The 25,189-nt window shown below is 42.6% G+C and overlaps 1 protein-coding gene across 2 annotated transcripts in view; it reads right to left on the reverse strand.

Annotated features, from left to right (window-relative positions):
• The window catches only part of LOC134601042 (store-operated calcium entry regulator STIMATE-like), a 105,113-nt gene that overhangs the window by 74,205 nt on the left and 5,719 nt on the right, over positions 1-25,189 (reverse strand). The window lies entirely within an intron of this gene.

The following is a 25,189-nucleotide window of genomic DNA, read 5'->3' on the forward strand; positions in this document are numbered from 1 at the left end:
TCAGCTATTACAATAAGTAAGAAAACAGAACACAATCATAAACCTGCAGCCTGCCCTTCATTGAACCACAAATAATTACATTCCCCCGCCCTCCCAACTCCTAAAGGGGGAGCAAATGAAAATTAAAAAGGAAATAAATTCATGGGATGGCTTTCACACATGTACTCAAACACACACACACACAACACAAATAAGGTTATTCACTAAAGCAAATTTCAATTTTAAAGATAAAGTAACCAAACAGGACACAATGCCTACACATTATGGCTTTTTTTTTTATCTTGAATTGAAATTTATTTGAACTCTGACTTTAGTAAATATTCCTGGCTCTCCATGCCTAGGGGTGCCCGGCACCCGTCAACACCGCATGGCTGCCCTGTCATTGGTGGGGGTCATCCTGGTCTACCCCTGGGAGGAATCCCTGATCCCGAAACACCAAGGGACATTTCCATAAGGAATGCTGCAACTCCTGGCGACCCTAACAAGATGGCGGAAGACACGTGGAGTCCTGACATCGTCACAACAAATCAAGATATCTTGTCCAAGCTAGACAGAATCTTGGACAACTTTTGGCAACGTCTAAAAAGCCGGATGCAGCAACCTAGCCCGCGAGAGTCAGCTGAACGCATACCTCAGAGGATCATTACCTGGCAACTGCAGCCCATGCCTTTGGCAGCAAACAAGGCCCCAAAATGGAGGAAGGGCAAGAAGCACCCATCGCGGTTACACAAGACAACACACAAACAGGCACTGAGGCTATTTAGGACCCTCAAACTGTCGGCGGTACCGGAGGAAACCCCACTCATGCTATATGGCTACGAGCGCTGGGCTACATTGGGGCTAGAAGATCGGACACTCTACCTTCTACTGCAGGACTCTGATAAGCTCCCGGTCGGCATAGGCTGATCTGGACTCCTAAGCTCTTGGCCATCCAACTTGACCATCAGCCCCCACTACATCTGTTGGGGTACCAACTGGACGCCATCTATAACTCATGCATTCTTATTCTTTATATTCTTTTGTTTTATTATTAATGTCCTCTTGTGGTATCTTTGATTAATTGCAAGCAGTAAACACTCACTCAACACACCTAGCTAAGGACCTCTTACGAAAACCTCTTTGTAATAATCTATGCTAATAGTTGCTTGTCTTTTACAAATTGTGCACTAATATCCAAGAATCCAGTGCATGTGTCCCTTTCTTACACCCTATTCCAAATTATTATGCAAATTCTATTTAAGTGTCACAAAGATTAAATATTTCGTTTTTCAGTTTAACTCACGGATGGCATTGTGTCTCATGGATCTTTTGATCACTGAAAACAATCTCGGATAATTAGATTGCCAGGTGAGCCCAATTTAAGGAAAAACTACTAAAGGAGGGTGTTCCACATTATTAAGCAGAGCACCATTTTCATGCAATATGGGAAAGAAAAAGGATCTCTCTGCTGCCGAAAAGAGTGAAATAGTTCAATGCATTGGACGAGGTATGAAAACATTAGATATTTCACGAAAACGTAAGCGTGATCATCGCACTATTAAGAGATTTGTGGCTGATTCAGAGCACAGACGGGTTCGTGCAGAAAAAGGCACATTTAGGAAGATTTCTACCATGTCCATGCATCGGACTAAGAGAGCAGCTGTTAAAATACCATTACATAGCAGCAAACAGATATTTGAAGCTGCTGGTGCCTCTGGAGTCCTCATCAAGGTATAGAGTCCTCCAGAGTCTTGTAACTGTGCATAAACCTTCTTTTCGGCAACCACTAACCAATGCTCACAAGCAGAAACGGCTGCATTGGGCAGAAAAATACACGAAGACTAATTTTCAAACAGTCCTGTTCACTGATGAGTGCCGTGCAGCTGGTGGGCCCCTTTAGGGTCCCCGAAGGTGTAAAGATGACCTCTGCAAAGTATGTAGAGTTTCTGACTGACCACTTTCTTCCATGGTACAGAAGGAAGAACTATGCTTTCTATAATAAAATCATCTTCATGCATGACAGTGCATCATCTCATGCTGCAAAGAATATCTCTGCATCAATGGCTGCTATGAGGATAAAAGGAGAGAAAGTCATGGTGTGGCCATCCTCCCCTGACCTCAATCCTATTGAGAACCTTTGGAGCATCCTCAAGCAAAAGATCTATGAGGGTGGGAGGCAGTTTACATCCAAACAGCAGCTCTGGGAGGCTATTCTGAGATCGTGCAAACAAATTCAAGCAGAAACTGTCCAAAAAGTCACAAGTTCAATGGATGCAAAACTTGTGTAGCTTCTATCAAATAAGGGGTCCTATGTTAAAATGTAACGTGACCTGTTAAAATGTTTAAAAAGCTAAAATGTTGTTATACGTTTGATTGAAATAGCTTTAGATTTCAGTAAATATGCTGCAAACACAACAAATGACAATTTTCAGTTCTTTACAACATATAAAGTGTTTTGAAACTTACTGTGCGTAATAATGTGGAACAGTGCATTGTAAGTTTTTTATGTTAAAAAAATACTGTTATCATAAGGAGGTTTGTTCAATAAAATTTGAATTGTACTCTTAATAGTTGATAACATGAGAATTATGCTGACTGTTATTTACATAAATTATTTAGGTAAATGAGAAAAATATAATTTGCATAATAATTTGGAACAGGGTGTATATTAACGATGAGACAAATTCCATGCATTGAGTTACTCTTGAGTTTTACACCTATGTCCTAAATCTTGTTAAAAATGAAAAAAAAAAAAAGACGCTTAGTTTAGCCTATAAAGAAAGTATCTACAGTAAAAGAAAAGTCTAGCCTGCCTACCCTCAATATAAAAAGTGCAGTTTTTCTTCTGTGCCATGACAATGTAACCATGTGTATCTACCTAAAATGCTCGTCTATGCTGTTGTGGCATATCAAGCCTGTTTGTATTATCTTGCACGATATAAATAAAGAATATAAAAAAATAAAAATACAAAAACAATACTCCGCTACACCCAGACTCCCCTCCACACACACTCACACACAACACTCAACCAGCACGCACAGGCACACTTAACCTTCCTAAACAACACTACACACATCACTCAGTTTCCTGTAACAGATTCAATACATACTATTCACACAACAGAGTATATGGCTTTAGGAGGGGGTCCCAATCTGGCATCTGACCTAGGTCCCTGGGTGAACCTAATTTGCTTATGAACCACACTTTTTCTGTGCCAGAAATAGAGTGAGAAGCTTCTGTTTAGGAGGTTCCATTAGGTCTTCTAAGAAGCACTAAGAAGTTTGTCACTAGCTTAACGCAATGAAGAGAGGTTCCAGCAGAAGAAACACAATACAGGCCCAAGGTAAGAAGTCTGATACTTACATTGGGGTTCACCGGCACCAAACCCACTAAAGTGTGTTGCAGTGGTTATGATCCAAGATCCTTGAAAGAGTTGTGTATGCAAGCATGGCCGGCCTTAGGCCTTTAGGCACCCGGTACAAAAAAAATTCACAGTGTGTTAAATGCGTGTATTGGTCATAGGTGATATTTTTGCTGGGTTTATTGGCTGTGTGTGATGGGTATTTAATTCAGATAAAAATATGCATTTAGGCCTGTGTGTGAATGCAGGTGTATATTTTTTCAGAGTTATGTGCACACAGTCCCACAGTCAGATGCACACAGTTATACATATACACTGTCAAATCCATCACATGCACAGTCACAGGCAGATAACATACACAGGATCAGGCAGAAACACACAGTTACAGGCAGATAAACACACTCATACACAATTACAGGCAGACAACCATACATACAGATGTTCAAACAGCTACTAGATGCATACTTGAAAAAACAGAATATTCAAGGATATAATCTTTCAATGTAGGGTAATAACTGCTTGATCCAAGGATAAATCTGACTGCCATTCCGGGGTCAAGAAGGAATTTTTTTCCTAGCTTGTTGCAAAATTGGAAGTGCTTCAAACTGGGTTTTTTTGCCTTCTTTTGGATCAACAGCAAAAAACATATGTGAGGAAGGCTGAACTTGATGGACGCAAGTCTCTTTTCAGCTATGTAACTATGTAACTATGTAACCACACACAGCCACACATACAGTCTTACACACACACACACACACAGGCAGACAATCACACAGTTACCTCTGTTCATTATGGAGGAGTGGAGGCAGTGCAGCTCCTGGAGACTGGGTGATGGGGAAGCAGCAGCAGTTACCTGGCACATTTAGCCACACCCCCGTTTGCAGTTTAGCTCTGCCCCTGCTGCACAGGAAGCCCCAGCCCGACGCAATATTGTGCTTTTTTTTTTTTTTTAGAATTCCAGCCGGCCATGTGTGATCCAAGGCGCCCTGTGCGGCCGCACAGCTTGCACACACCTAAGGCCGGCCCTGTAGACGAGATTGACAGACTTCCTCAAGTTCAGCTCTCTGCGAGACCTGCTTCAGTCTGGTTTCCACGCTTAGCACTGCGTGGAAACGGCACTGACCAAAGTATCCAATGATCTACTCACTGCAAAATCTCGTAGTCACTATATCCTAATTCTCCTTGACCTTTCTGTGGCTTTTGACACTGTTGATCATCAACAGCTTCTTGTCATCCTCTGCAATATCGGTCTACAAGATATTGCTTTCACCTGGTGGTGCTCCTCCTACCTCTCCCAGCGCTCTTTCAGTGTTTCTTTCTCTGGCTCTGCTTCTTCTCCCCAACTCCTCTCTCTTGGTGTCCCCCAAGGTTCAGTCCTTGGTCCCCTACTGTTCTCAAATCTATACAGCCTCCCTTGGTAAACTCATTAGCTCCTTTGGCTTTCAATATAATTTCTATGTGGATGACATGCAAATCTATCTGTCTTCTCCTAATCTCTCCCCGTCCCTCATGACTAGTGTCTATGACTGCCTCTCTCTTTTTTCTAACTTGATAGCTCCCCACTTCCTTAAACTCAACTTGACCAAAACTGAAATTCTTGTCCTTCCTCCTTCAAGTGTTGCTACTGCTGTGTCTCCCTCCCTCCCTCCAAGTCAACGGTGCTACAATCAGCTCCACCATGCAGGCTCACTGCCTAGGTGTTCTCTTTGACTCCGACCTCTCCTTCACGTCTCATGTTCAATCTATCCCCAAACCCTGCTGCTTCCATCTCAAAAACATTGCGCGCATCCAACCCAACTTAACGCCAAATGCGACCATGGGGCTGGTCCATTTCACTGTCCTTTCTTGCCTTGACTACTGCAATCCGCTTCTCAGTGGTCTTACGTGCTCCCAACTTGTGCCGTTACAGTCCATAATGAATGGGGCGGGGAGGCTCATCTTCCTATCCGCCCACACCTCCCATGCCTCACCCTTCTGTCAGTCCCTACATTGGCTTCCTATAAGATATAGAGCTCAATTTAAAATTCTGGTTCTTGCTTTTAAATCTCTACATAATGCGGCTCCCACCTATCTATCCTCCCTAATACACAAGTATGTACCGTCTAGGCCCTTACGCTCTGCTGAAGACTTACGTCTATCTTCTGTCCGTACTCCCACCTCTGATGCTCGCCTTCAAGACTTCTCCAGGGCTGCACTGTTCCTGTGGAGCTCACTTCCCTCCTCTGTTAGATGCTCACCCAGTCTCCACTCCTTCAAAAAAAATCATTAAAAACCCACTTCTTCATAAAAGCGTATTAAACTGTTAATAGCTCCCGACTGATTCTTCTCTTGCAACTGTCATTAGTCTAATACTATCCTTACCTTTTGTGTCACTTTACCCCACTCCCTCTAGCATGTAAACTCATTGAGCAGGGCCCTCAACCCCTCTGTTCCTGTGTGTCCAGATTTTCTGGTTACAACTACATGTTCATCCACCCACTGTAAAGCGCTGCGGAATTTGTTGGTGCTACATAACATAATAATAATAATAATAATAATAATGATGGAGTGTTCCTTTAAGCTATAGGGGGGCAGGTACGGGGACTCTGACTCCCAACAGTATCAACCAGCATAAGCCACCTTCCTACACCCAAAAGGTAGGAAACAGGAGGGTGGTTAAAAACGGGGTTTGTAGGTGGCTGTCCGTGTAGCAACGTATATGTATATTTGCATACATCTCCGTATTCAAACGTTAACACTACACCCAAATATACCCCTTCAATCAAACATTTTTTTTCCCATACAAGAAAACAAAGTAGCATTTTAAACGTACAGAGGGTCAAAGTCCAGTGTGTTTAAGGTTATGTATACATTGACACAAAAACAGATTAACATGGCTTTAGACTGTGAGCTAAAATTTGTTGCCTAGCTACTAGTTTAAAAATAGCAGTAGGGTCTTTACTTTTAGAACAAACAAGAAAACTGTAGCAGAGCTCTAGTCCTGACAAGGACTTTGATCATCGAATCCTTCACAAACTGGAACAAGGTGCTGAAAAGTAAATAGCTTTGTCCCCCAAGTAACTGGATGACACACAGATCTGGGAGTACAACTGAAGTTTTATTCGAGGACAAGCTCTTTTATAGCCAGAGCCCCAGCATGGGGTCTCCATACATGTACATTGTAAGCCCACCTGCGCATCTCCGTGTCTGGGAGATAATGGAGTAAAAGACTGGTAATTTAATCTTAATTTTAATTGTAATTTTATCTTTCCCACACAGAGAGCAAAACATTAACCATAATAAAAAACACCCCAAAACACACTGACACCCCACAGAAACCCCACATGTTCTATATCCCCAGATAGCTCTTGTCCGGGTACCCAAGTTGTCCAAATAGTGTTCGGATCCATACGAATTGTCCAATCGCCACTGGGGTAAAGTGTTGACTGGCCGCACGCGTGCATGAAGCCAAAAATAGTTCCAGGGTAACAAGTGGTCTGGGCCGGTCAAGTATCAGGTGTTCCTGTGGTTGAATAAAGGAGTGCTACCCCTTGCTCTTAGGTAGCAAATATTGTTCCCAGTCTATAGTACATTCCCTCCAATTAGCGCTCTCCTGGGTTGTCCACCAATGAGGCAAAATGATGGAACAGTGGACAGCGAAATAAGACAGGTAAGGAAGTCATACAAGCTATAAACTGGAGTGGATAAATTTTTGGTAATGAAAGACCAAAATCAGGGCAAGCAAAGAGCAGGAAAAGTCAAAACATGGGAATTAAAAGCATGTACAGTGGCAACAATACACAGAGGTAACGCGTGTTGCTGCGTGTAGGGAGGACCTTGGGGCTAGAGCCCTGAATTTGGTGGACTGTAGCCTCAAATGTTTTTGCTCTGACAGCCTCCACTGAGACACTGCTCTTCCTGCACACTATTCTAGGTTCAGTGTTGGCTTTGAGTAAAAGCAAGGTAAAGCTTGTAAAGTTGCACAGAGAGCAACTTTACTAGCTTTACCTTCCAATCTTGGATTGAACTAGCTCATTCTATATAAACATAAGGCAAGGTGAAACCACTACAATGGTTGGCAGGCCTTTTGAAGAACGTGGGATCAACAGCAGTACCTCCTCTACTACTACCAACCTTAAGCAGAGCAGGGGAGATGTGAAGGATAGTGTCAGTATTCAATAGGCACTGCTGGACTCATCATCCCAGAGAAGCTACTTCCAGACCACTTTTAAACATTTTGTTGGATTTCTTTCCAGGGCCATGTCAAAACTGCAGAATAATAAAAATCACCCGGCTTATTGCCCAGATTTATAAGGTGCTCTTACTAGCCAGGAAGACTTTCTTGCCTTGACAGCACACTGGTGGCAGCCCACGATGTCGGAGTTTGGTGGTAGTGTAGGAGGTCCAACCATATTGGAAACCTTGCTTGATCATTGCAGGAGGATTGCTGAGAATTTCCAATTTAGTGTCAAGGCTAGTCAACTCTTGAGGCAGGAACAATAAAAAAAATAAAAAAAAAAAAAATAAAGAGGTCTGCCCAGTCATTATCTTCAACAGGATGTTTGTACACAGTGGAACTTCACTTGACACACAATGGCACTTTTTTTTAGAATAGCAGAGGGCAATCCATAGTCTATCTTCCCACCACTCCATTAATATTGACTCTCCCCTGAAGTGTGAAGATTGGACAATAGGGCATCTAGTGTCCGCTGTTATTCCATTTAGGGAAGGGAAAAACTTTGAGCCACAGTAATGCCAGTTTATGAGAGGCCATCTCCTTATTTACCCACCTTAAAAAAAAAAAAATAATTGAATTATGGGACGAATTGCACTCCAAATATGAACCAGCTCATAATCCTCCACCGATTACTCCGGTGATTCGCAGCCTCTGGTTCATCCCGGGCATGAAACTGCAGCGCTTTCGAAATATAGAAGTGACAGGTATTTGGAGATTTTACCATCTCTGGACAGAAGGTTGTGTGATGCAGGCCTATATCATAAGCGACTAATTCCCTTTTATATGTACACCTTTGTGAAGAACCCTCAGTGTGAGAACCTCTTAAATACATTTCCAACTGGGAATCTAATCTAGGGGACAAGCTAGAGGAAGCTAATTGGGAGGAAATTTGGGAGATTGGCTTCTAAGGTATCGGTCTGCGTATTGTCCCAAGAACAAATGTTTAAAATCATATGACACGTCACTCCAGTTCTATTGCACAGGATGGGGAAGAACCCCACTGACCTCTGTTGGCGCCTGTTCGACCATAGGGAGACAAACATGTGGTGGGATTGCCCCAAGCTACATGGGTTCTGGAAGAAAGTGCATGATTTAGCTGTTGAAATGCTTCAAAGACCTATTAATTTTTCTCTCTAGTTGGATGGCGTTTCTTAAACAATCTCAAAAACTATTAAATGTAATTACTTGAGCAGCTTGCAGTGTTTTGGCTGTGGACAGACCCTCCTCCCTTTGGGGATGTACTCTTAAAAATAGAAGACAATGGTCTTATGGATAAATTAAATGGCAAGGTCAGACGATACGCAGCTTCTTTCTACAAAGTCCGGGATGCATGGAGAGACTAATGCTCTAGCCAAAGCAAGGTTTGGAACTGTAACCGCACTACAATGCACTGTACATGTCGATGAAACCTGTTCTTTTGCAGGTTTTGTATTTCGATTATTTGTTTGCATTGACTTGCATATTTATACCATGTCACTCATTTGTATGCTGTCCGATCTCCCCTAAAAAAAAATTAAAAAAAATGTTAACCCCTTTTTTTTCAAATGACTTTCATTGTAGTGGTTTTGACCTGCCTGGCCGAGTCTTGTGGTGCCTGCTACCTCCGCAAATTGGGAGAAGCCAATAGGGCACTGTTTTTTCCCCCACACTAAAGGACTGTCACTGAAGCTACAAACTATGAGTGGTAAAGCTTTATTCTTGTCATGGTGGAAGGGGTGAGTAGATGGTAAATTTCCACAGATTTTTACTTTAATTATTTTGAAGCATAGCATAGCATAGCATAGCATTATTAGCAGCTTAAGCTACAGATGTTTGGGAGGGAGAGTGCAACAAGCACAATCCAATATTAATGAGTGGTTTCCAATGAGTGACTGCATTGCAGGAGAACTCAGAAGGCACAATTAGAGATCTGAAGAAGCTCATCACAGCCTAATCAGGTACCCAATAAGACAAGATTATTTTAAACAAATGGTAAACCTTCTTCAAATACCACGTAAGATTAAATCATTATGGAATCCACTATGGTATTAAGCCAAAGTATACTGCCAATAGTTTGTCCTCCTCTGTGGAAAACCATATATTTCCCATCTTATGGAAGGAGTGGACTATGCTGGGCCACTTCCATCTTGCCCACTATTAAGACTTCAGCCCATTTTATTTGTTAACACGTGATTTATACAGAAATTCTTAATTTACGCTAAGCATTTTAAGTGCTACCCCTATTTGTGATCAATACAATTCTTACATTTTGTTAATAAGATACTATGGTTTTGTGGTTTAATATCAACATTTAAAGTAAAGAGTTACCTGTGCACTACCCAAATTCCCTATGCATATTTAGACAAATTGAGTTTTTTTTGTTTCCCTCCAATGGCCTTTAGATACAAACCCACCTGCAAGAGCAAACCTCTTAGGTGGATCCTACACTAACTTTTCACCTTGCTTACTTCAGCTTCAGGTAAAAAAATAAATAAAAAATCTGTAATGAGACAGAGAGGGGGGTATTTTACTAAACCCCTACATACTTATTAACCCTTAATAGGAAACACATGGGTTGGGGACAGCAACATTGTAACATGGCTCTGTGATACGAATGTAAAAACAAATACACAAAAATATATATATTTTTTTTTATACTGTACTTTTCAAAACAAACCTACGTTTCTATGAAAACATATGGAGTTTTTTTTGTGGCCCACACAAACAAACCTTTTTTAAGTGGCCTGTGCTAGTTTTTAAGTTTGACATGCTTGGATTACACGAAGGGACAGAAAAAACTAAGGCTGACCTTAATTCACAGATATATATATATACACACACACATTATTATATATTTATACATATTCCAAAGTCCAAATTGATATATGCAAATGACACACAACTGCAACTTTTCTATTTGCACTATAGGGAGTTTGATTGTGTTTGGTCTCATCACATTTTGTATATATAAAGTAAAAGTACATATATTAATTTTGTGATTTTTCCAGAAATGATCAGTTAATCCAGAATGAAGACATTGGCATGCAACATCACGTAAAACAAAATGTAGGGGAAAGATTGGTCATATTTCATTGTTTGATCATGCAAGGCCTGCCAAAGTCCTTTCACCATCTGCAATATTTACTAAGGAACAATCAATAAAACGAACGTGAAAAAAGGCATTCAACCTATAGAGAAAAACTTTAAACATTTGGGAATAAAGCACATTTATAGGATCATTATGGTTATCATAAAAGTCTAATTGCATATTGTGGCAGACCGCCTGAGTACCTCCACCAATTCACGCTTCCTAGTAATCCCTGAGTAGCATAAGCACTGCAGCCCCTAAGCCGCTGCAGCTTGGCTGGGGTCTTCCCTTCTCCACCCAACCAGGACCAAAGTCCTGGATCCAGCTCCCAGTGTGAAGACATCTCCTCCAGAGAGTATAGCAGGTATAGCCAGTATAGCTGTTCCCCCCCCCCCCCCCACCCCCCCCACCCCCCCCACCCCCCACACGAGCCGAGGATTAATACTGGGAAGTCATCTGTTTTATTCAAGGCCACACACGGCCTTTTATGCACAAGCCCATGCCTGAGAGATAATTGAATCAGGAACTGTACTAACTCAATTATCTCCAGGTACAGAAAACACCCCCCAAAATTACCCCAAAATACATAAAAAAATTAATTAAATAAAAACCGCAAACGTCATATCCCTGAAAAGCCCGATCTGGGTGACCAACATATCCAAAAATCCCCCAGATCTGTTCAGGGGTTCGGGTTTTCCATGGAAGCCACTTTTTGACCGATCGCACACGTGGCTTCTGCCCAAAATAGTTCCATGAGAAAAGTGGTAACGGTCGGTCAACTTTGGTAGCATAAAAACAAAAGAACTACTGAACATAGTCTATATTTGAACCATAGAGCTTGTTCAGTGTCCGATTTTAGTTCCATGAACTCGATTACCAAACACCACTGCCTGCGTTCATGCGAACAAGATGGCCACCACCTCGTGGTCGTTCATACGAATTGCGGCCACTCAGGCGAACAATTAGAACACTGAGGTGAGAATCGTTACCAGTTGTCAATAGGGCTTAACAAGCACACAGGTGGTCCATGGTTGTGCATCTGTTCAGTTCCCGAACAGTATAGGGAAATGGCACGAACAAAGTCTTTTAGCAGGGCCCATAGTCTTTGGGCAGGAAGCTAGCCAGCAGGCCCCTCCAGGAACACCTGGCAGAGGTACTTCTGCCACACATATATAAAAAAATAGATATTATATTGTATATTTCTCTGTGTGAAAGTATTTGATTAAGTTTTGCTTTACTTTTTTATTGGTTTTTGTTTGGGGTACAAAAAGGAAAAGGGGAGGGGGTAAAAAGACGTGTGGCTTTTGCCATCCACCAATCCAGCAGATATCAAGTACATTTTCTATTACAGTGTATGATGTAAACGTTAGTGATACACAGTAGATATGTAACAGCAAGTATTTCACCTTAGAAAAGAAAAAGTTACCTGCGCTCTCCTTAATCCCCATGTATATTTAGACAAGTGGAGATCATTTAGTTGCTCCAATGGCCATTGGAGGGAATGCCCGCCTGCCAACGTCAAGGCAGACCCCCCTAAGCGGGTCCTAACACTGACCCTTCAGCCTGCTTCCTTGAGCTTCTGGCAAAGATATCTCTAATGAGACAGAAAGGGGTATTTTTTATATACACCCCTATACTTATTAACCCTTAATAGGGAACACATGGGATGGGCAGCAGCATTGTAACCAGGCTGTGTGATACAAAGTAAATACAAATACAAAAAGAGAAGTCCTGCGCTCACTCCCATTACTACTGGGCCGGCAGCAAGGACTACAATACACATCAACCCCAATATATAGTAAAATCCAAAGAAAAGAAAAAGTTACCTGCGCTCTCTCCTTAATCCCTATGTATATTTAGACAAATGGAGGTCATTTAGTTGCTCCAATGGCCATTGGAGGGAATGCCCGCCTGCCAACGTCAAGGAAGACCCCCCCCCTAAGCGGGTCCTAACACTGACCCTTCAGCCTGCTTCCTTGAGCTTCTGGCAAATATATCTCTAATGAGACAGAGAGGGGTATTTTTTTTTATATACACCACTATATACTTATTAACCCTTAATAGGGAACACATGGGATAGGTGGCTGCATTGTAACCAGGCTGTGTGATACAAAGTAAATACAAATACAAAAAGAGAAGTCCTGCGCTCAGGTGTGAAAATTCTAACCACATGTTCTAAATGGAGTATTGGGGTGGTCCGGCATGCGGGGTTCCGCGCGCCAGAGTGCCCCTGCATGGTTGAAAATAAATTTGCATGATTTAGTGTAACAATTACAAAAAGGGGAAAAACTACAAAGGGGAAACACGCATTCCAGGGGAGCACATCCACAAATAGGAAAGGGCAATTCACAGTTAGGCAACGGTCCCGCCACACAGGTTGCCCCCACATATGCTCCAAACTCCAACGAGGAAGCCTGGACCTTCTTGCACGAGGCAGACCCCATCCAAGCTGCCGCAGACAACCAGGATCATCACAGGTAGCCAGCCCAGTTGAACGAGCGCCACATGCAGGGTCTGCGAGACACCGGAGCCACACTGACCTAGCACCAGTTGGTCATGGAGGCAGAAAAGACTGGGGGAACATTCGCCATTCGGGTAGAAAAGTGTTTTGTCGCAGAGTATGGAACGCAAAATCGGACACTCGACTGCGCTTACATCGCTGGAACTTCCTCCTCCATCGAAGTTCGGTAAAATATGTCAGAATGCAAAGGTGTTCAGTGGGAGCAAACTCCTGAACAAGAGATAAAGACTGACTATACACATGAACAGTTCTGTTCAGTATTTATATTGTATTTGGTACCCCCGAAAGAGACCAACCGCTCAACCCTATTTCATGGAACTCTTTTGGGCAGGCACATCGTGTGCGGTCGATCTAAACTTTTCCCCCGGTGGCATTTCGACTGTGTTCCTGGGATATGTTCAACGCTCAGATACATGCTAACCGGGATATAGCACTTGAGGGGGTAATCAATTGTTAAATATGTTTTTGGGTGTACTTAATATGTATGTCCTGGACCTGAGAGTTAATTATTTGCATATTTTACAGTAGTCTCATCTCAAGTCCAGTGGGGAATGCCCCTGGAATGTGTTACAGAAAACCCCTTGCATGGGGATTCACATAAAAGGTCATATGCGGTCCCCATTAAACCAGTTCCAGTTTACCCTCAACACAGAGCCTCATCTCGTGCTTGTAGGGAACAGCTATATCACCGCTTTTTGGGATTATCGCTTCTAGGATTATTGCAACTCTACTCACACTGGGGGAGAAGGGGGAAAGAACATCCCTGGCGGTCTCCTCGTGCGGAGGTGCTACCCGTGTGTGGCTCGTTTTGACACCGAAGAAATTTGATTTGTCCCCTTTCTCAGCCTGTCTGCGTTGCTTAGGCTGAGACATTGTGTTTGTGGCGTTTGTCACTTGTTTGGGTCACTGGTTTCACTGCGATAAGGCCTACCTTCCACGGAGCTTCAGCTACATGCGACCGCTCTCTGTGTTCCAGGACGTGTCCCAAAGTTTTGCTTTACTTTTAAAACAGATGATAATGTTATAGTTATGCTCTAAAATAATCTTACACATTCTTTACTTTACACATGATATCTGCACTTACAGTATCATTTATTCATATAGTAACAAGAAGAGCAGACTCTATAGATCGGCCAATTAGGTGACCTTCTAAGGCCTCACACTTGCTGGCATAACCACCCAACAAAGTCTGTCCCAGGGACACCGGTGGAAAGGGGAAAAAAAAAAAGGGCATGATTGTGTCACTGGATCTCCCAAAAAGGAGCAGACTTGCCCAGAGAGGGTGTGTGTGTCCACCCAAATTATTGGCAGATCAGTCTGGTGTGAACACACACCAGGCCAGTGGCGGATCCGGGGGGGGGAGGGGGGGGCAACGGGGCAATTGCCCCGCCCCCGAGAAAACCGACGGTCTCTCTCTCTTCTACCAGCACATGCAGGCGCTAGCAGGCAGGCACTATGCTGGCAGCCGGCAGGGGGAGGGAGAGGGAGGAGAGAGGAATCGGGAGCTCAGCCTGCAGCTCCTCTGGGTCCTCCTCTCGCGAGCTTGGAGCGTTGCAGTGGTTATCACGGCAACGCTCCAAATCTCGCGAGAGTGAACTCTAGCCATGGAGCACGGGCTAGAGTTCACTGTAACCACTGGGCCACCAGGGAATCCCACTGGGACCACCAAATGTCCCCCCTCTTCCTCAGTAAAGGTAAGAAGAGAGGGGGGGGACATAATTAATATATTTTAATTAAATAAAAAAAATTTAAAAGCATATTATAAAAAAAGCCCCCCCATGCCTAATAACACACTCTCACACCCTACACACACATTGCCCCTCCCCCCATACACACACACACACACACTGCCCCCCGTACACACATACACTGCACCCCTGACATACACGGCCGCCCTCACTCACACACTGTCCCCCTCACACACACACACTGCAACCTTCACACACACACTGTCCCCCTTACACATTGCACCACTCACACACACTACTGCTCCTATGCCCTATGACAGCCCCATTTCCCAGCAGACCTCAGGTAAGTTGTCAAACTGTTCTTAAACGGTTTGACTACTTACTCTGGGAGGGGTCCCGGCACTATTGGCACCATAACCACTACACTGAGCTGTAGTGGTTATTGTGTCTGGATTATTTATTTAAATAATCTACAAGTGCCCCTCCCGAGATCATGCTCTGGATCCGCCACTGCACCAGGCTGCCTGTCAATCATTTTGAAACCTGCAGGGTCCTAGAGCCCTCAACATAGCACAAATGCATCTAATGATGAACTCATACTATATTTGTTTGGAATCAATTGTTTGGGACACAAGGGGACTAATGCAGGCCAAAATCCCAAAATCGGGACTGTCGTGCTAAAAAACAGGAGTCATGCTTGCTTGGGCATTCACTCATGACCCACCTAGAGCCTTGCTGTCATTGTGAGCGCATCACCCAGGGCCTCTTATTTGGGTTTTACATAAAGCCTGGCAAACTCTATTAGATTATGTTAAATGGCATTAATACAAAAACAATTTAAAATGACAGTCATTTTATCATGACAGACTCACATGAACACTTAAAGACCACTTAAGAAATCACAGTGTTAGTTATACTAGTGATAAATTATATTTTTTAGATTTTGAAGCTTTAAAGTGACACTGTAGGCACTGGTCTGGGTGCAATGTCCCATGCACCTTAACCCTACAGTAATTACCTCTGAGGGTTAACTCCTCCTCTAGTGGTTGCTCATTATAATGTTGCTACCTACAAAATGTTAAACAAAAAGGTACAAGAATATGTGTAAACAAATTGCAAAGCAACATGCAACCTGAAGGTTAGGAAGTCTGCTTTGCAATTACCATTGCTATTACATGGTTGGTTATAGAACACGGATGCCTCCCTGTGGTTTTATACTGGAAAAGCATAGTAAGTGTAATTAAAGGGACACTATAGTCACCAGAACTACTGCATTAATGTGCTTTTTAATGTAAACACTGCCTTTTCAGAGAAAGGGCAGTGTTTACATTACTGTCTAGTAACATCCGTAGTAGCAGTCAGTCACTCAGCTGGCCACTACAGGTGCTTCCTGGGTCAGAGCTAGACAATTTGGGACACTGTAGGCAGTGTTGCGTTTTGCCATGCACAATAGCCTCCCAATGATTTCCTATGGGAAAGCATTGGATTGTCCAAGATCGTCAATTTCGATCATCATAGCCAAGGAGGTGAAGCAGGGGCAGGGCGAGCAATGATGAAAGCAAGGTGAGAAACTCACCTTTTATCTGGCTAATGCAAGCCCTGAGGCCTAAATATCATTATTAGAGTTATAGTATCAGGAATACATGCTTGTATTCCCTACACTATAGTGTTCGTTTAAAGAAATGTAAACTATAAAATATATTACAATTAAGGTTCCCTGAACTTTTGCAATTACCAAAACGGATTTCAATCACTACAGCACCAAAATTATACAAATAATTACAGTCCTTACATATAATTAGCATTGAAGGAATAAACTAAACAATCAACCTTGGTGTTTTTCATGTGTAGCCTTATTGTTTAACTCCCATTTTAGGAAGCTTGATTTGACTGCATCTGGCTATATATATATTTGGATATTTGTTCTATATTCAGTGCAGAAGCTTTCTACATTATCTCCTGACACCCATACTTAAAGGGTTACTCAAACTACCATGAACACTTCAGTGATTTGAAATGGTCATGGTGGTAGGAATATGTATATGCGGTGTTTTAGCTTAAAACTGCACATACTGAGTAATCTGCACTTTTCTGCCCGAGGCTCTTTACATCCCCAAAGCACATGACTTAGGTAGTCCAGAACTTTGTTCTGGCCTGCCCAATGTGAAGTAAGTGCATATTTTACATCTGTTGTCAGCACGCTGGTGTCAGATGTAAATAGCTTTTCTCTGGAAGGCACAGCAAGGGAAAGCTAGCTCTCCCCTCCGGCCTTCCACCATTGCCAAAATAGGGGGGTGGGGGGGGTTTGGTTTTTTTAAAACCTCCCTCTCCTCACCAGCCCTGGGCACTGAGCCAGCAAAACAGTCCAATCACAGGCTACTCCTTGGACCTTGTGCCGCATAATTTTGATTGCAACGGCAAAATATGAGTATTGGACAATAAAAGGGAAGCTAGTGTCCATTCTTATTCCATTTAGGGACATGACAAACTTCGAGCTACAGTAATGCCAGATTCACCCTTTGGTAAATCCACCTTATAAAATAATTAAATTATTCCTACTGCTACTCCTCTTTTATTTTTCTCCAATTGCCTTTTGCTGCAAGGATTTTACCCTGATGACTGCTACCTACAGGTGAAGCCGATAGGCCACTGTCCCTCCCCCTCTTCCCCCCCTACACTACAAACTGGATTTGTGGGAAGGCTTTATTCTTGGGAGACAAGGGGTTAAGGGTGAGGGTGAGTATGTGGTCAATTGCCCACTGACTTTTTCCTTTACTTTTAAGAAAACAAAATCTAGATATGTAATCTAATCTGACAACTTTGACAATAGGTACCATCTTTCCTGCTCGTTTCGCTGCCTGAATTGCCATTGCAAAATTTTTAGCAATGAAATTTGGCCAAAGAGAACAGTGCAATAAACTAATTCTGCCATTTTTTTTCTAGTGAAGTGGTTCAAAACAACCAGATTTTTCACACTGCAAAAGTGTAGCTGTAAGCAATGTTCAACTCATCCCAAATCAGAGTTATTTTAGAAATACATTTGCACTGTCTGTGCATTAGCTTTTTAGACATGCCTTAACTAGAAGATTGGGCCAAAATCTTCATAACCACACAAATTACATCCCAGCATCATATGTCCACTGTTTTCACTGTATTGGGTTCTTACCACATCTGATCACAAAAGCTGCATGACTGTAACTAAATAGTTCTCTGAAATAGGACATTTTGGGTGGCACCAATAACACTGTGCCAGTTTTTAATAAGAGAGACATTGACATGCATTTACTTTGAAGTTTAGAACTGCGTATTTAGCATGCATTTACAAATATAAAGCCTTATACTGTCTAAGTAGTTTGTAAAATAAATGGGATTGGATCCATGAAATGTGCTGTGACAAAAAAAGTACTGGTTTTATACATGTGATGGTAGATAAGTCACTTCTAATGCAAACCATTCAAAAAAGGAACATGCAAGACAGCTTTTACAAGATTTCACATTAAGAAAAAAATGACTGTAGAGTAAAACAAATCCAAATACACAGTTTAATCTTGGACATTTGCACTAATTTTGGGCACAAACCTGCACATTGCCATCAGGGAGCACAAGGTCAAGTGACTGACCCGCTTGAGCCCGACTTCAGTGGGCATAGCCCTCACGGCCTGCAGACGCACTCGAGGTGGGGGAGGCAAGTAAGCCCTGTTCCTTTCCCCCCTCCCCCTTTAGACCGGTGGGGGTTATCCCGGTCCCCACTGGCACATTCTTGGTGCACACTACCAGCACCTTGGCAAATCAAGCAACCCCAGGAGTCGGGGCCTAAGGCTTAAGATGGTCACCACACTGCAACCTGCAGCTATACTGAACCTCCCACAGCCTTCTCACTACGACTACTTGCTTCTTCAGTCCTTTAACAGGCTGTGTGCTAGGTTCTGGGCACACGCACACTTACCACTCTTTAAAACTAAGGCAAAGTCCTCTGGGCCTCATCTGAAGATCGTCGCCATGTGGCTGGATCCCACCTGCATAGCCAGCGCAAGACTTTGCGGAGATGGAGGCTTAAGTGTCCGCCAAGACCAACACAAACCTGCCGCACCCGGCAGAGGGGAGAAGGAGACCAGAGGTGCTACATGCTGGTAACACACCACCCGCTACGCCTCCCCACTGTGTCCCTATAAGGTGTCCTGGAGGGAGCTCACTCAGCAAGTGCCATCCACGCCATTGGAGGAACCCAGCCCAGCAGAGCCGAACACATGCATCATCATGGAGCCGGAATCCTGTACCTGGGATTGACCGATGCTGGCCTCGTGAGTCCCATCCACGACATAAAGGACTTTCACAACCCTTTGTTGCTAGCCTCCCACCTGTGGGCATCAGCTGAGCAATCCCTAACCCAGCTCTCTTATCCCAAACCGCACTTCATAATGTTCGCACGCATAGATTGTGACCATACCCAGTTGTTAAATTAACATCACTAGTTATGCTTTCCTACTAAACTAACATACCTATTAGGTCTATCTCTCTGCATAACCCAGTGGCGTACATACCGCGGTTGCAGGGGTCGCAGCTGCGACCGGGCCCATGACTTCAGGGGGCCCAGCCACCCCGCGGACCCCTGCGACCAGGTACGAGCCTTCATGTTTTACGGCTCAGGCCCACGCGGCAATCCGCCGGGGCCGTCATTCAAGGAGTCCATCAGGTAGCCCATGCTCTTAGGGCCACCCGATGGAGATGGATTCCAGGGGGCCCGGTCAGCGCTGGCCGCTTTAACAGCACAACCGGGCCCCCTGTGATGATATCAGACAGAGCTGGGAGAAAGTGACTGCCAGTAACTCCTCTCAGCTATCAGAGAGCCGCGCGGGAGTAAGGAGGAAGAAGAAGGGGGGCAGAGTGGGAACTCTGGCTCCCATCAGGCTGAGCCCCCACTGGACCCCAGGGAAAGTCACCCTCCTGCAAAAGGTAGGAAACAGGAAACATTTTGTATATGTGTGTGTCTCTGTATGTATGTGTGTCTGTATGTTTGTGTGTATGTGTCTGTGTATATGTATGTGTGTCGGGGGTGTGTTGGGGGGTGGGGGGGGAGCACATTTCAGTTTTGCACCGGGGCTCCATTGTGTGTATGCCACTGGCATAATCTTATATGATTTATTCTGTTTAAGCATGTTTATTTACCCCAAAAATTTTGCTGACCTTTCGATTGCCATGATACCATTTATCAAATGTCCTCATAAGCTTGTACCGGTTGTTGTGGCATCACAAGCCTGTTTGTTTCTACTCTAAGCACAGAAAAAAAAAAAAAAAAAATTATATATATATATATTATATATATATATATATATATATATATAAATCCCAAAACTATATTTAGTCAAACAACTTTAAAGAGCACAGATAAATGGGTGGACAACTTTAAAGAGCACAGATAAATAGCTCAATGCACACCCAAAAGGTGCATTTTTTTCCAATAATGGTGCTGTAAAAATGTGTGCAAAATACATGTTAATGGAACAAAGCACATTCAGGCAAAAAAAATAATAATAATAATAATATTAAATATTACAAGGCTAATAAAAATAATATATGGGTTTGGTCTCACCAAATGGCCACATTTCGTTCAAGCACACCACTACTACTACAGGTCAATTTGGCCCAATATTGGTGGGTTCTTCACTTATTTTAACATGGTATCTAGTCACATCTGGCCACTATGTATGTGGGGTTTTTTAGTGAAAAGGCAGTGTTTACATTGCTGTCTAGTAACCCCTCTAGTGACAGTCACTCAGGTGACCACTGGAGGTGCTAACTAGTCCAGAGCTACACAGTGTTATTTCTTACAATTTTCTAAACTATGCAATATTTGTAAGATGCTTTATGTGAGCATAATTAATTTTCATAATTTTAATTTTCTATGTAGTTTATTGGTTCGATTATATTTTGTGTTATTAACCATATGTGTAAAATAAATATTAGAGCTAGAATTAGTTACATGTTTTCACCATGTTGCTTGCACGAGCTAACCATGCTATTAATTACATGATTTTGCTATTACATGATGAAAAGTCATGGTTTTATTAAAGACACGGAGGCTCATATTGTATATCCCATTCTTTACTATCCACCAATAGCAGCAAAGGATACAAAAACAGTATGAAAAATATGGTATATATATATATAGTGATATAAGTCACTGCCATACAAAGTCCCAGTATAATAGACAGCACCTCCCCTAACTTTTCTTCCTTTGTTTATGGTGTGCGCATCTTCAAACACAAAAAAACAGGAATCGATGAATCAGTCCAACCGCACAATAACACTGCAGTCAAATCCAGTCGGAGTCCAACCAGGTAACAGTCCAACAAGCCGGAACAAATCCAAAGCAAGACTCCGCCAATTAGAAGATCCAGTTATAAGATGATCATTAGGAATCCATAGCATGAATCCAAATTAGGCTGTGAAAACATAAATAAAGAGGAGCCACACGGTTATATCGGTCCTTGCAACTTAGTGTAAACGTAAAGAATAAAAAGACCCTTCTCATCCAACAATTTTACATTCAAAACATACTGACCATCAGGGTTTAGTGCAATAATACCCCCAATTACCCTAATACTAACCTTATCCAACCACTAGCATAACAGGGAGGAAAAATGTGAATTAATTCAGAAGTTAACTAGGGTGGGACAATACTCGTCTCCGTGTCTTTAATAAAATCATGACTTTGCGTCATGTAATAGCAAAATCATGTAATTTTATAACAAGACACGGAGGCTCATAATGCAAGTTCAAAGCTAGTTGACAACCGCAGAAAAAACACGAGTCACTGGTTGTAAATAAAATACAAGTAGATTCCCGAGACCAGTCCGTCGTCCTCATCAGGTCCTCCAACCGTGCCCCTGAGGTAATCATCAACGAAGCCAAAGCAGAAGCCAAAGTGAAGACGAAGCCAGAGTGGTCTCCAAACACCAAAGTGTCGACTCCCGCCTGTTGTAATACCCACTTCAATTAACAAGCCAGGGTAGTACTCGTCACTAGGGAAAATGGAGGCCGAATGGAAAGAAAAAGATGAGGCATAGATGACGACCAATGCGGCCTGGTGCGGATGTCATATTTGCGTAAACATGCCACTGGACACAACACTGGAGCCGAAGGAAAAGCCGGATAAGATACCGATCTAATCAAAATCTTCATGCACCTGGATATATTAAAAGTCAATCTGTCGGGAGTGAAAATGTCAAAATCCAATGCACGTACGTCTGAAACCCTCTTACAGTATACCACCAGACAGAAGAGAGTGACCAATTTCACCAACAATTGGCGTAAGGACAGGAAGATACAATACTAGGAAAAATCATTCCCGACCAGCTGAAAATATTTAGGGGGGCTCTAAAATGTATAAAATGCAACTTACAAAGAACTAAACAAAACAAAAAAAATTCAAGTGTCCTCAATAATTTTTTGACTAATGAAGGATTTTTTAGATGTAATTGCTCCGTGACTTGTAGAAAGACAAAAACGACAGATACACAAAGTTTCAAATCAAACAATATGAATAAAAGTTATGAAATTAAAAACACAATCACTTGTATGAGTAAAAATGTGATATATTTATTAGAATGCCCCTGTGACTTACAATACGTAGGAAGAACTACAAGACCCTTGAAGAACATTGCAGAAACATAGAAAAGGGTTTTAAAAGCCATCTTGTATTACATAATAATGGCCCACATAACTTAAAATTCATGGGCATCACTAAATTGTCTCAAATTTGGGGTGGGTCTACTAGCTAGACACACTACACCCCAAGGGGCTTAACGCTTAATTTGATCTTTTTTAATTTTATACTGGATTCATTACTATTGATATATATTTTTTAATTTTATTACTGGTATAATCTTTTTCAAACCCTCTCCATGTTCACTATACCTATATACAATATTTCTTACTTTATTAATATGCATGTACTCTTTTTAACAATCACTTGTGAAAAGATTTATTTTAATATTGTTTTATATGCATTTATTGTTATATATTTTTTTTAACTGATGACTGGATGAGTATGTCTCCAGCTTTTATCAGATGTCAGTATTTATGTTGTCTTCAGTTTTATTACAAATGTAAAAGAGGAGATATAATGGGTATGCCAGAGTGATCCCAGTATTTCTCCTTTTCTACCTCCCTGTTATTACTTTTGGCAAAGCCAATACGTTTTGACTCCGAGTTGGACATTTAAAATATGATATGGGCCAAAATACATCACTTTTTAGTGACATAAACTACTCAGCATCTCGGCTAGTGTGCACAATGAAGTAATGGACTACACATCCCATCAACCACTGGGACTCGCAGCACGTCATTTCCGGGGGACTCAAGCGACCCCTGCGGAAGCAAGAAGTAAATGAACGCACCAAATCAGTATTAAGACTGCCCATAAAAGCCAGGCTGGCATCCAGATGGACTTATACTTCTGAAGAAGCCCAAACCCGGGCGAAACGCGTAAAGTAAGGGACTGGAAGCTTATTTTTAAAATATAGATTTTATTCTTTGAACCAGGTAAAGTTACTGCTTTTTTCCCCAACCCCTTTTTTTTGTTTTCTACTTTTTCCTGGTGCTACTGGATTCCTGCTTATTTTAATATCTTTTGGTGGGGATTATACCACCACATGTTTTCATCACCAGAGCAAGTTATTGCTCTGGAAATCGTAAGTAGGATACCTGCTTATCATATTACCAATTACACTGTACCATTTCATTTTATTCTGCATTTAGTATTTTTTTTCCCTCATATATACACTGTTGCTGAGAATTGGACACCTAACACAGCCACTATCCATATATCCTAAGACGGGGATTATACCATCCAGGCGTTATACGGCAGAGCTCTCAGTAGCTCTGTAAAGTGTGAGTTAGTCTTTTAACTGTTTTTACACCCATATGTGTGTTTAAACATTTATGTGACATATTGCACTATTATCTTTCTGTTTTTATCTCCTTTGAGGGTTATATACAATCGCCATAATATTGTATTGCCTATATGTATGTATATACTATTTTATTATATTCACTTTGAGCATCTTTTGGTGTGGTTTACCACCCTATTTTTCTTTCACGTAAGGACAGGTCCGCATTAGATGGCCACGAGTCAAACTGTGATAACAGGAGACATCCCAAGTGGAAGAATATTGTGGTCTTGGTGAGCGAGAGAGGCGGGAACCACGTAGAAGCTGGCATACTAAGGGGTGTTGTCCTGCCGGACAACCCTCGAAACCTTGAAGGACCAAGAAATGGCTGACCTATATTCAATGATTGTCCGGTACGCTCGGCCTGCTTCAAACATGGACATGAGGAATTGGAGAATTGCTGTTGGATCCATGGCCCTAGCCAAGTACCAGCTAGCCCAAGATCTCCAAGCAGACTAGGTCCAGCAGCCCATGCATCAACCAGGAGGCGTCTAGTTGCGTCAGAAACTCCCAGGATTTGCCAGGGTCCCCTGAAATCCGCCAAGCCATCAACAGAAGTGATCTTTCCAGGAGGAGAGGATGAGGACGTTCCGCTGGATCTTGAAGCAGGTCCGGACAGGCTGGCAACAACCTAGGAACATCTACAGCCATCTCAAGAAGTTGAGGGAACCACGACTGAGTCCCCCACTTGGTGGTGAGCCTGAAGCAGCACCCTGGGAAGCATGGCAAATGGAGGGAAAGCATAGAGAAGAGTTCTGTGCCAGTCCTGTAGGAAAGCATCAACCACCTCCGCGGCTGGTTCTGGATGCCACCTGGGCGTTGAGCAGTGAGGAAAACAGGTCGATGGCAAAGGGACGAGTGTAAAACACCTCCACATCTAATCTCCAATCGCTGCTGTCCGAGCGATAACGTGAGTTCCAATCCACCTGAATAGTGTACAGGCCCGGCAGGTATTCTGCCTGGACCACCAGATTCTGCATTAGACAAAACTCCCAGAAATCCATTGCCAAGTGAGCCACTAATGCCGATTGAGTGCCGCCCATGTGATTGACATAACAAGCTGCTGATATGTTGTCCATATTTATGCGAATGCTCAAGGAGTCTTCGTCCGAGTCCACGACGAAAAGAATTCCATGCGTCTGGATGGTGTCAGACAGGATTTCTCCCAGTTGATGAGAAAACCCAGCCGGGTCAATAAATTCACCGTCCATCGCAGATGCTGCTGGTGTAAGAAATTGATATGCCAAACTGCAATATTGTATATAACTTTCTGTGTATGTGACTGGTTTCACAAGTTGGGGTCATTTCCTAGATAACAGTGTGATGAGGAGCAAAGCTTTCAGTTGCATTTTACACCACCCAGCTAAAACAAAAGCTTACACCCCTCCAGTATTCCATGTATGTT

Source organism: Pelobates fuscus, chromosome 3 (assembly GCF_036172605.1).
Source record: "Pelobates fuscus isolate aPelFus1 chromosome 3, aPelFus1.pri, whole genome shotgun sequence".
Lineage (NCBI taxonomy): Eukaryota > Metazoa > Chordata > Amphibia > Anura > Pelobatidae > Pelobates > Pelobates fuscus.